This window comes from Bidens hawaiensis, unplaced genomic scaffold (assembly GCF_021521415.1).
Source record: "Bidens hawaiensis isolate Kalapana, Puna unplaced genomic scaffold, B.hawaiensis_p1.1 tig00005453_1, whole genome shotgun sequence".
In the NCBI taxonomy this organism is placed as follows: Eukaryota; Viridiplantae; Streptophyta; class Magnoliopsida; order Asterales; family Asteraceae; genus Bidens; species Bidens hawaiensis.
The window spans coordinates 228,039-238,390 of record NW_027491347.1 but is presented as its reverse complement, the minus strand read 5'-3'; the positions used below and the strand labels follow the sequence as shown (position 1 = coordinate 238,390).

Sequence of the window (10,352 nt, the reverse complement as noted above, 5' to 3'; positions counted from 1 at the left end):
GATTTCGGGTGGAGCCACTCCATTGCCGTAGCCTTCGAGAGTTGGCTTGGCATACTGGCTCATGTTTGGTTCGTTGTTTTGGGCTGCCATCATTTCTTCGGTTTGATTTTCTCCGGATGTAGTAGCGTCTACTGACTCGTCTTTGATTGTTTCGACGGTTTCTGCAGTCCGTTTACGTGCTCATCGACAAAAAAGTAGTTCCGGTTCAGAAATTGGAGAAACAAGCTCAGGCTCGAATGTAGAGGACATACATGGGATTAAATCAGATTTAAGCTATTTAAAACTAAAAGTTAGTTAAGGTTAAGCTAAAAGTTAAGCTAAGCTATTTTAAATCTAAACTAAGGTATAAGTTAATTAAGCTAAAGTAAAGGTTAGGCTAGCCTTAAAATTATATAGTTTATAGTTAAAAAAAAATAAAATGAAATGAAAGTTAAAAATTTTGTACAATTATAAACATCGATTAATTTAAAACTTGGATCGTTCTTAGAAACGTACCGTGTACCCGGCAATGGCGCCAAAAACTTGATGTGTCGTGTTGTGTTGGTAAAATGATAACTGATTGGGGTTTTAGCTTTCGCACAAAATCGTGTTTTAAATTTATAAAAGTAATGTCTACTAAGACTAAACACACACAAAATAGGCAAGTGTACCTATCGTATATGTAGAATAGTATTGATCCGTGGACACAAATGCTTCCAATAGTGAATCCTTGTTTTAATGTAATCGGAGAGTTTTAATCATGTTTGGGTTGATTTTTGTTTTTTGAACTTTTTATAAAATATGAATACTTATATATAATATATAGGTGACAAGAAGAGAAATTCTAAATGAGTAGTTCAATTATATGAAGGTTACCATCTAAGATCAAGAATCCACTCTATTATTGCTTGATGATTATTAGTTAAACATGTGATAAACTTGCCATAATAATATATGATAGAGTATGTTCATCATTTTTTAGTGAACATATTCTATGACATAATGGTAAATAGCATGCATATTTTCAAGTCCATCCTATGCTTAATAGCATACTACCCCGAGAATGCCAATTTAAATAGACAAGCAGTTGGTAAAGTATAATGATTAGGGTTGACTTCAATTTCTCAAATACCAATCCTAACAACTTCGAGTGGTTGTAGTTAACTCACACAGCCTCCCCTAGGTTGATTACATTAGATTATAATTACACATTCCATTAACATATGATTTCTTTAACTAGCATGATAACCTAAGCAATTGTGTTAACAATGGTATTTCAGAATTATCAAAACTGGAGAAATAGATCATAACTTATATCTCATCAATTATAAGTACAACATAAGGATCCATGTTTTATCTTAAATAAAGTATCAAAGTATTCTTTTTACCATTTCTAGTTTCCAAGAACATGAATTACCATTAATGATTATAAATCATCAACCTTGATGTATTGGATTAAAGTGATAAAACATTTCTTCATCAATGGATAATTGCAAAATAACCATGTACTTACCAAACTAAACCACATGTTTCACATAATCATCAAGTAAAATAAAGCTTCTTCATAGATTTTAGATGGTGAATGGAGTTTAGCTCATGATGAGCATTGTTGTAAACACTAAAAGAGATGATAATAACAAACACATGATTTAACTAAAACAATCTAACCAAATGTGGATGACTCTCCCTTCTTAATGATGATGATGGATTATGATGATGTTGATGATGATGATGGATGATTATGATAAACTCCAAGCTTTCAAACTTCTCACAAGTTCTTCAATATGAGTTTAATGTGGGTGTTTTTAAGTGAAAACCGTTTAGAATTCTTTTTCAAGCACACTTCTCAAATGCCACAAGAGCCTTTATTTATAGGCTGTATGGAAGGAGAAGCATGGCCCCGTGCTTTATTAAGCACGGCCCCATGTCTACGTCTCCTAGTTGCATGTTGTTAGATCGTACATGGTGACTCACCACGGGGGTGTGCTTTCAGAAGCACGCCCCTGTGCTTTTATTGACATGTGCTCTAATTTATTTTGTCTTTATCTGGAGGTGACCACGGCCCCGTGGCCAATGGGGCACGGCCTTGTGCTTTTGTAGACATGTGCTTCAATTCTTGTAGATTTTTGTCTTTTATTGTGTTCAGAAGCATGAGAGCGTGTTTCTTGAGGCATGGGGGCGTGTTTCTTGTTTTTCTTGTGTTTGCTTCAGTTTTTCTTCGTCTTTTCGCTTGTTTTTTCGTTTGAGGCTTGGGTTTACCTGAAATTACATTTTATTAAGATAAGTAGCCTTCTGTGCTATGTTATTTGATAGAAGTTGCAGTTTTTAGCGATTATTTGATACTTAAAAGATGTATAATTTTATATACAATACTTCTCAATAACTTAAACGACCTGATTGCGGATGCGCATTACAACCAACGGAATGGATAGGTTAAAATATATTAGCTAGGTGGTCTGGAAGCTAGATTTATCCATCTTTGTTAGATTATGAAAAGAGTGAACTTAGTCATTAAGTAGTCACAGGCTAATGAAAATTCCCAATATCTTATTTCACATTCTTGGTGTATTTTCTTGTATCAAAGAATGATAATCAAAATCCGTATGGAATACGCCAAGTATCTATGGATTGATGATCACGTTTTGAATATAGGGTTTGATAAAGAAATTTAGGGTAAAATAAAGACTCAGCAACTTGGGATTATTAAGAAATCTGAGGCATGTAGGGAATATTATGCCACGTCATAAAGGAGTTTGTCACACCCCAACTTAGGGTCTAGGCGTATGACCAATAGTTGGTACCTATTTTGTAAATTTATTAGAGTTTAAGGTTGTAAAGCAGAAGTTGTGATTAAAATATTAATATATTTCAAAAGACGGGAATTAAATACCCGTTAGTTTTTTACAAAGTGTTTGAACATGAAAACCATAATTTTACATTATTTTACTATCAAAAGCTTCATCTGAGCCATCAGATCGTCTAATGGCTATCCTCCATCTCCAAACACCTGCTCATGATTACATGTAAAACAATTATAAAATACCTCAGCAACACATGTTGGTGAACACGTTGACACAAAATATTTTATTACTTAATTATCCCCTCGATACATAACTTAGGTCTCGGGTCAACGTGACTTAGGAAATAATCAAGTTCTAAAATATGAATAACAATTACAAACTCTAACTCAGCTCGAAACCGCTCAGCAAACACCGCAACGTTCGGGACTACTTAGCTACTATCAATATACACAAGACAATCCCCACTCGAACATTACTTAGGTCCGACCCAACATAGTGGAGGCATTATCAGGCATAGTGCGGTGTGCCCACCGTCTACCCACATATGAAATGATTTGGACAAACGTATATGATAGCCTGAGGGCCAGCGATTACCTTTATTTGTAACATTTTAGGGATATACAATCGCATGTAAACAATTAAAGACTCTATGTAACAACCCCATTTTTCGGCATGATTTTTTTTTACATGTTAAATTAGTGGTATTCAATTTCCTTATGTTGTCATCTGTATTTCGTTTTAGGATCAAGTACAAATTAGGAATACGTAATGGGCTTCGCCCAACTATAGATCATTGAGCTTGATCCGATCCACTAAACCCGCAAAAATTAATCACAGAAAAATTACAAAAATTATCTTATAACATTAAATATATCTACACACGCGTATATTACTTAACGTTCACATAACTTTGCATTCTCGACACAACTATATATTACAAGAATTGAATATAAATTTGGTTATATATTATTGTATATATATATATATAACTTACTAGACGAATCATAGGACTACTTACTTAACCAATATATATTATAATTATTATACATAAAAACCTCTTTTTTAAAAACCACTTCGGTAGAGTTGGAAAGTCACATGGGTGTCTTCTTTTTTTCTTTTATTTAAAATAAGGTCTTGTAATTTTTGTTTTTCACAAACTCTTTCATATTAAAATTGTAAAATTCCCAATAATATATTTCCCTCTATCAGGATCGTCTTCCCTATCTTCTTTGTTTTTTTTCCTCTTGGAAAAGGAAATAGATCAAATGTTTAACCCAAAAATCCATCCATATCTCTAGACTCTAAAACCTCTACAAAATCTCATGGAGATTTAGCAAATGTCAACTTCTTCTATGCACGTATCCTTCCAAAATCTTTGTAGACCCCATCAAATAAAAGTATTCCCAATGTGAAGATTTGGAAATCAACCCTTAGCCAATCCTAGATCAAGTAAAGACTTTGCAATACCATATGAAATTATATAAAAAGCCCGCCTATGGTTATTCTTCATTCATCCTCATCTTAAAACTTTCTCTCTCAAAATTCTCCTGATTTTCTTTTTTATTTTATTTATTCCACCCATTGAAGCCACAAAGTTTGAGTCCTAGAGGCCCTCTTAATCAGGCCAGGAAGAACAAGGTTTTCATCAATCCTATACTTTATAGCAATCAAGTACAATCTCTATTTGTGTAGGTCTCATCCCTGACAACTTTGGTTTTAATTCTTACTAATTAATAACCTCTCTAAACCCGGCCATAAATTTGCCACAAAAATCTTTTGCACACTTGTTGTCCTGCTGTGATCAAACCCAAGAATGATAACAAAAGATATCATCGATTGCTTCTCACCTACAGCCTCTCACTTTGTAAATATGATACCCACACATGTTACTGTAAGTCATAATCATTCTTAACTTATTGACACATAAATTTTTAGCCCTTTTTTACCATCAATCACGTGCACATTAGTCCCCAAACAGGTTCCCAAGTTCAATCCAGAAAACTTACAAGATAGGTAACACAATACCTAGTCACGTATTACAACTTTTCTTGATTGTTTATAGGTTATAAGCCCTAATCATTCATGTGCTATTTTCACAGAAGTTAAATAACCTTTGAGGCTTAAGATTCATTACATTCCAGCCCCTCATCAAGTCCTTAAATCAGTTCCCTGCAAAGGTAACTCGATAACCCAACCTTAATCCTCCAAATTCACATGTTATCCTTATGTTTTCTACAAGCTATTGCACTAAATCCTTGTCTCTGCAAAACCCACGATTTTCACATCCCTTGTTGACCTGTTTGAAGCTCCTAAAGATAGTATAGTCTTAGCTCTAACCCAAGGTACACGAATCCTAACCGAAAACATTCGTTAAATACGTCTATTATTAAGTTCTACACATCACATAGGCACGTACGGTACCCATATAAACCAAAACATAATAAACACTAAAAGTACAGAGAACACAACCGTTCTAACATGTTCATCATGATTCTTTGTTTCAATATCCGTTTTACAAACGTTAGAACCGTAAAACTGTCACTATGTACGCAAATAAAGCGATAAATGTGAAACCGTATAGTTTTTACTAAAAATACTAAAACTAATACTTTTTTAACAGTAAACTTAAAGTATTTTATGGGTTTTAGCAAAAAGAATCACCTGAATTTGGCATACGAGATAACAACACGGTAAAAACCGAGTTAAATACGTTAAAAAACCACCGGAAACCATAACAAGTTAATATTTTCTAGTACCTTTTACATAGACATGATATATTACAGTAAATTATGCTCAAAGGACTTATAAAATATTTAACTAAGTTTTAAAATAACACCTATTCGCCAATTATGCGAATACGCTCTAAAAATGCGGTTTCAATCGAAACCGACTACGAAAACACATATTTTTGAATAAGCTAGTTTTTAAGGAATACTTAAATCCAAAATATGTATGTTTAAGTTTTTATAACCTGGGGATAATTTATAATTATAATTACTAGTTATTTATAAAAACAAAGACTATATTTGTTTTTAAACTTCGAGCATAACCTCGTAATAAGAGGCTAGTTTTATCAATATCTTAAAGTAATACTCCATGAAACAATTCGACCCAAGCGTATTATTAATATGAAAACAAGTAAGTATTTATAAGCATAGATACATTAAAGCCTACGAACACCTTTTGGGCGAAACCGAACCGACAAACGTCATGGTGCTAATGAAACTAACTAATCAAAGTGATCCACTGTTTGGACTTAAACTTGTTGATTAACCTCGAATAACATAAGTATACATAACCTTAACCAACTTAGGTCACGAGCACATATAATCTGATGCATATTACGTTTAGTGACATGTTATATGCATTTAGAAATATCCATGGTTTAAAAAGGCATTCCGAGGCGCGCCTCGAGGCGTACGCCTCGGTAGCCTCAGTAGAAAATAGCATATGAGGCTTAGCCTCATTAGGGTATTCCGAAACCTAAGCCTCGATCTTTTCGAGGCGGTGAGGCTTAAGCCTCAGTAAAAGTTGTGAAATATGTCAATTTTATTTAATTTCGGGGCTATTTTACTCATTTAGTCCTTAGTGGGCTTATTATTGGCCAGCCCAACTTTTACAAGTGACTGAATTAAAAGATATCGTTCAATTGGTTAGGGTTTAATTGGTCCCAATTAAACCCTAGCCTTCACAAACACCTTTCACGTAGCTGCTCTCCCAGATTTGTAACTTCAGAACTATAATCTTCTACTTTCGACCTTCAATCTCAGGTTCTTCTCATTCTACTCTCAATCTCGTTCACGTAATCGTTCTGTTCTTCTCAGTCTACTTTCTCAGATCTGCTCTTTGACTGTATTCTTGTTTTAATTTCAATTTCCAGTAATACTTATGACTGGTAAAAGATCACGAAAAGATCCAGCTTGGAAATATGGTGAGGAACATGAGGTTCCAACACAAGGTGCAAAGAAGGGTTACAAATACATAAAGTGCAAGTTCTGTCCTAAAGTTGTTACATGTGGTGTTTCAAGGATGAAAGAACATCTTGCTGGCACACACAAAAATGTTGCACCATGTCCTAATGTGCCACAGGAAGTGAAAGAGGATATTAAAAACTATGTTAAACAGTTTGAAACTATAAAATTCAACTCCCAACGGAATTTTGAGGAGACAATTGATACTGGAGCATACTTTGTAAGTAGTGCGGGTGGAAGTGGGAGTGTGCAAAGAGGTGTTAGAGGCCCAATGGATCATCATGTTATAGTAGAAGATGAGGAAGGACTAGTGGGGGAAGAAAAGTTTAAGCCAGCCACTTTGAAAGAGCGACGCAAGAGAGTTTGTTTAGACATTGGAAGATGTCTTTTTGAGAATGCTATCCCTTTTAATGTTTCAAATACTCATTCATTCATTAGCATGCTCCGATCGGTTGGTAACTATGGTCGAGGATTAAAACCTCCAAGCATGTACGAGTTGAGGACTTGGATACTAGAAGAAGAAGTGAATACAACAACAAAAATTGTGGACGACATAAAAGCTACATGGAAGAGTACCAGAGTGTCATTGTTATCAGATGGTTGGTCCGATATGAGAAATAGAAGTCTGATTAACTTTTTGGTGAACAATCCACATGGTACGGTTTTCTTGAAGACTGTTGATGCATCAGATTGTATCAAGAATGCCGACAAATTATTTGAGTTTCTTGATGGGGTGATTGAAGAAATTGGTGAAGATATAGGTGTTCAAGTCATGACCGATAACGCGAGTGCATACAAAGCGGCTGGAGCTTTGTTTATGGAGAAGAGGAAAAGTTTGTATTGGACCCCATGTGCTGCTCATTGCATCGACTTGATGCTTGAGAAAATTGGAGAGTTGCCACAACAAAAAAATGCTTTGCTTAAAGCAAAAAGAGTTAGCAACTTCATTTATAACCATCAGTGGGTGTTGAGTTTAGCTAGAAAGATTCTAAAGAAAAGATCTTCTTCGACCAGCAGCCACTAGATTTGCCACTACTTTTTCGACTTTAGAAAGTGTGTATGAATTGAAACAACCATTACAACAAATGTTTGTTTCAACGGAATGGAATGGTTGTGCTTGGGCAAAGAAAGCCGATGGGAAAGAGATAAAGAAAATAATCATGGATGAGAGAAGTTTCTGGCCAAGTGTGGTTTATTCTATAAAAGCCACAAAGCCACTTGTCGAGGTTTTGAGGATTGTTGATGGGGAGCGGTCACCGGCTATGGCTTTTATTTATGGTGCGATGGATTCATGCAAGGAAAAAATTGCTAAGAACTTTGATAATGAAATTTCTTCTTATAAAGAAATTTGGGATATTATTGATCAAAAATGAGAAAACCAAATGCATCGTGATTTGCATGCGGCTGCCTACTACTTGAATCCTCGATTTAGATGGAGTCCCGATGTTTCCGAACACCCTAAAATTAAAAGAGGATTGTACAATTGCATGGATAGATTTATTAAGAGTGATCAAGTTTATATGAAGATTGAAGCTCAACTTGATGAGTTCAAATATAAGAGAGGATTGTTTGGACATCGAGCCTCTCTTAACTCATATATGGATCGCGTACCAAGTAATTAAATTATAAGTTATGATTATTATATATTATATCTTATTATTTAGTTAATTATTCACTACTTTATTTAACTTATATAATTACATGGTGGGACCATTATGGAGATGAAATTCCAGAATTAAAGGCTTTCGCGATGAAGATATTGGGTCTTACTTGTTCGGCTTCGGCTTGTGAACGTAATTGGAGCACGTTCAATCAAGTCCATACAAAAAGAAGAAACCGGTTGAGCACCATCAGGATGACTAAGTTGGTGTACATCATTTACAATAAGAAGTTGAAGAACAAGCATATAAAGAGGGCTAGTCTAAAAGATGGCCAGGATCCGATAGTTGTCGAGGAGGTTTTGTCAGATGATGAGTGGATAGCCGACCCAAGTTTTGTTGAAGATGCCATTACTGGAGTTGGCGGGTCAAGTGGGGAAGGTGAGAGTTCATCAGCTAGGACTAGGAAAAGAAAACGAGTTGAAACTATTTTGTTTGATGAAGATGAAGATGAAGATGAAGATGACGATCCAACTTGGGACGGTGAAAATGATGATGAAAGCATTGAGGATGATGTGGAGGGAAACGAGTTTTATAATATTTAAATTTAAATGTCTTAGCATCACTAATTTAGGTTGAACTACTGTGATGTTTGTTTTTTGTTGAACTACTTTGTGATGCTTTTGTTTTGTGTTAAATTAGGTTGTCGAACTACTTTATGAGTATGTTTTATTACTAAAATAATATTTATAATGTTTATTTTATGTTAAAAGTGTTATTTTTATAGAGTATATATATTTTTTATTTTTTATTTTAATATTGTTTCGAGGCTTACGCCTCGCTCCGCCTCAAGTCTTTCGCCTTAGGGGGGTGTTTGGTACAGAGAAAAAGAATGGGAAGAAATGGAAATAGAAATGGGAGAGAAATGGAATTGGAGAGAAATAGAAATGGGTGGAGAATTGACAATCATTTCCTTTGTTTGGTACAATAGAGAAATGGGTGAAGAAACGGGAGCAGAGACGTGATTAGGGTTCCGCCTCGGCATCATGGTGGAGAAATGGTGGCTCAGAGACGCGTCGCAACACCGCGAACGGAGTAGAGCGTCATCATCATCGTCGCGCAACATCGCCTCGCGATTTAGGGTTTCGTTTTGGCTCAGAGACGCGAACGGACGTGGCTGCGGCGTCGGCCGCCGTGCCGGACGTCGGCATCATCATCACCATCGCCGGTCGGAGCATCATCATCATCATACGCGAACGGAGTAGAGCAGAGACGCGATTTAGAAGCAGAGAGAATTCCATTTCTCTTCCAAATGGAGAGAATTGGATTTCTCTACTTTTTGCCTACACCCAATTCTCAGAGAAAACCAATTCTCCGCCCAATTCTCCGTCTAATTCTCCCAAACAAGAGAAACCTAATTCTCCACCCTCAAATCTCTCTACCAAACACCCCCTAGGAGTCTTAAGGAAATCGCCTCCATTCCCGTTTCCGCCTTTTTAAACCTTGGGAATATCTATGACTTGGAGCCGTTTCCCGCATAGCATACAAAATTCTTTAACATTTTTATCTTCACGCATACGCATGGTGAGTTCATGCACTACCCTTTTTCTTAAATTTTTGGGTGGATACATGCTTCAATATATGTTCTTGAACTAGTGGTGTATTGTTAATCAAGACCAATTTTGCTGCCATAAACAATCCCCGACTTTGTAGCACAATCATTAACTCCATTAGGAGCCACGGGATATATGGGTAGTACTATCTGGGAGATCCCCTCACACAGTGGGCCTATATCATGGACGACCTCCCACTGAATGATAAATGGTTATCTTGTGACATATATCTACGCATTTTTTGTATCTTATGTTGGCAGACATAAGTAAATTTGACCCATAACAATAAGGGGTATGGGAAAGGGGTATATATATTTTAGATGTTCACAGGTCATGGACACAGGTTGATTTTGAACTTACTTAATGTGCACCATACTATTTAGATCATTT

General features: G+C 35.7%; 1 pseudogene across 1 annotated transcript; it reads left to right on the top strand.

The window, feature by feature from the left end:
- The first annotated feature begins 6,428 nt into the window (after positions 1-6,428).
- Positions 6,429-9,210, top strand: LOC143629769 (uncharacterized; annotated as a pseudogene). The gene is made up of 2 exons (XR_013153026.1): positions 6,429-6,550; positions 6,661-9,210. The product of XR_013153026.1 is annotated as an uncharacterized LOC143629769 (transcript).
- Positions 9,211-10,352: the final 1,142 nt, after the last annotated feature.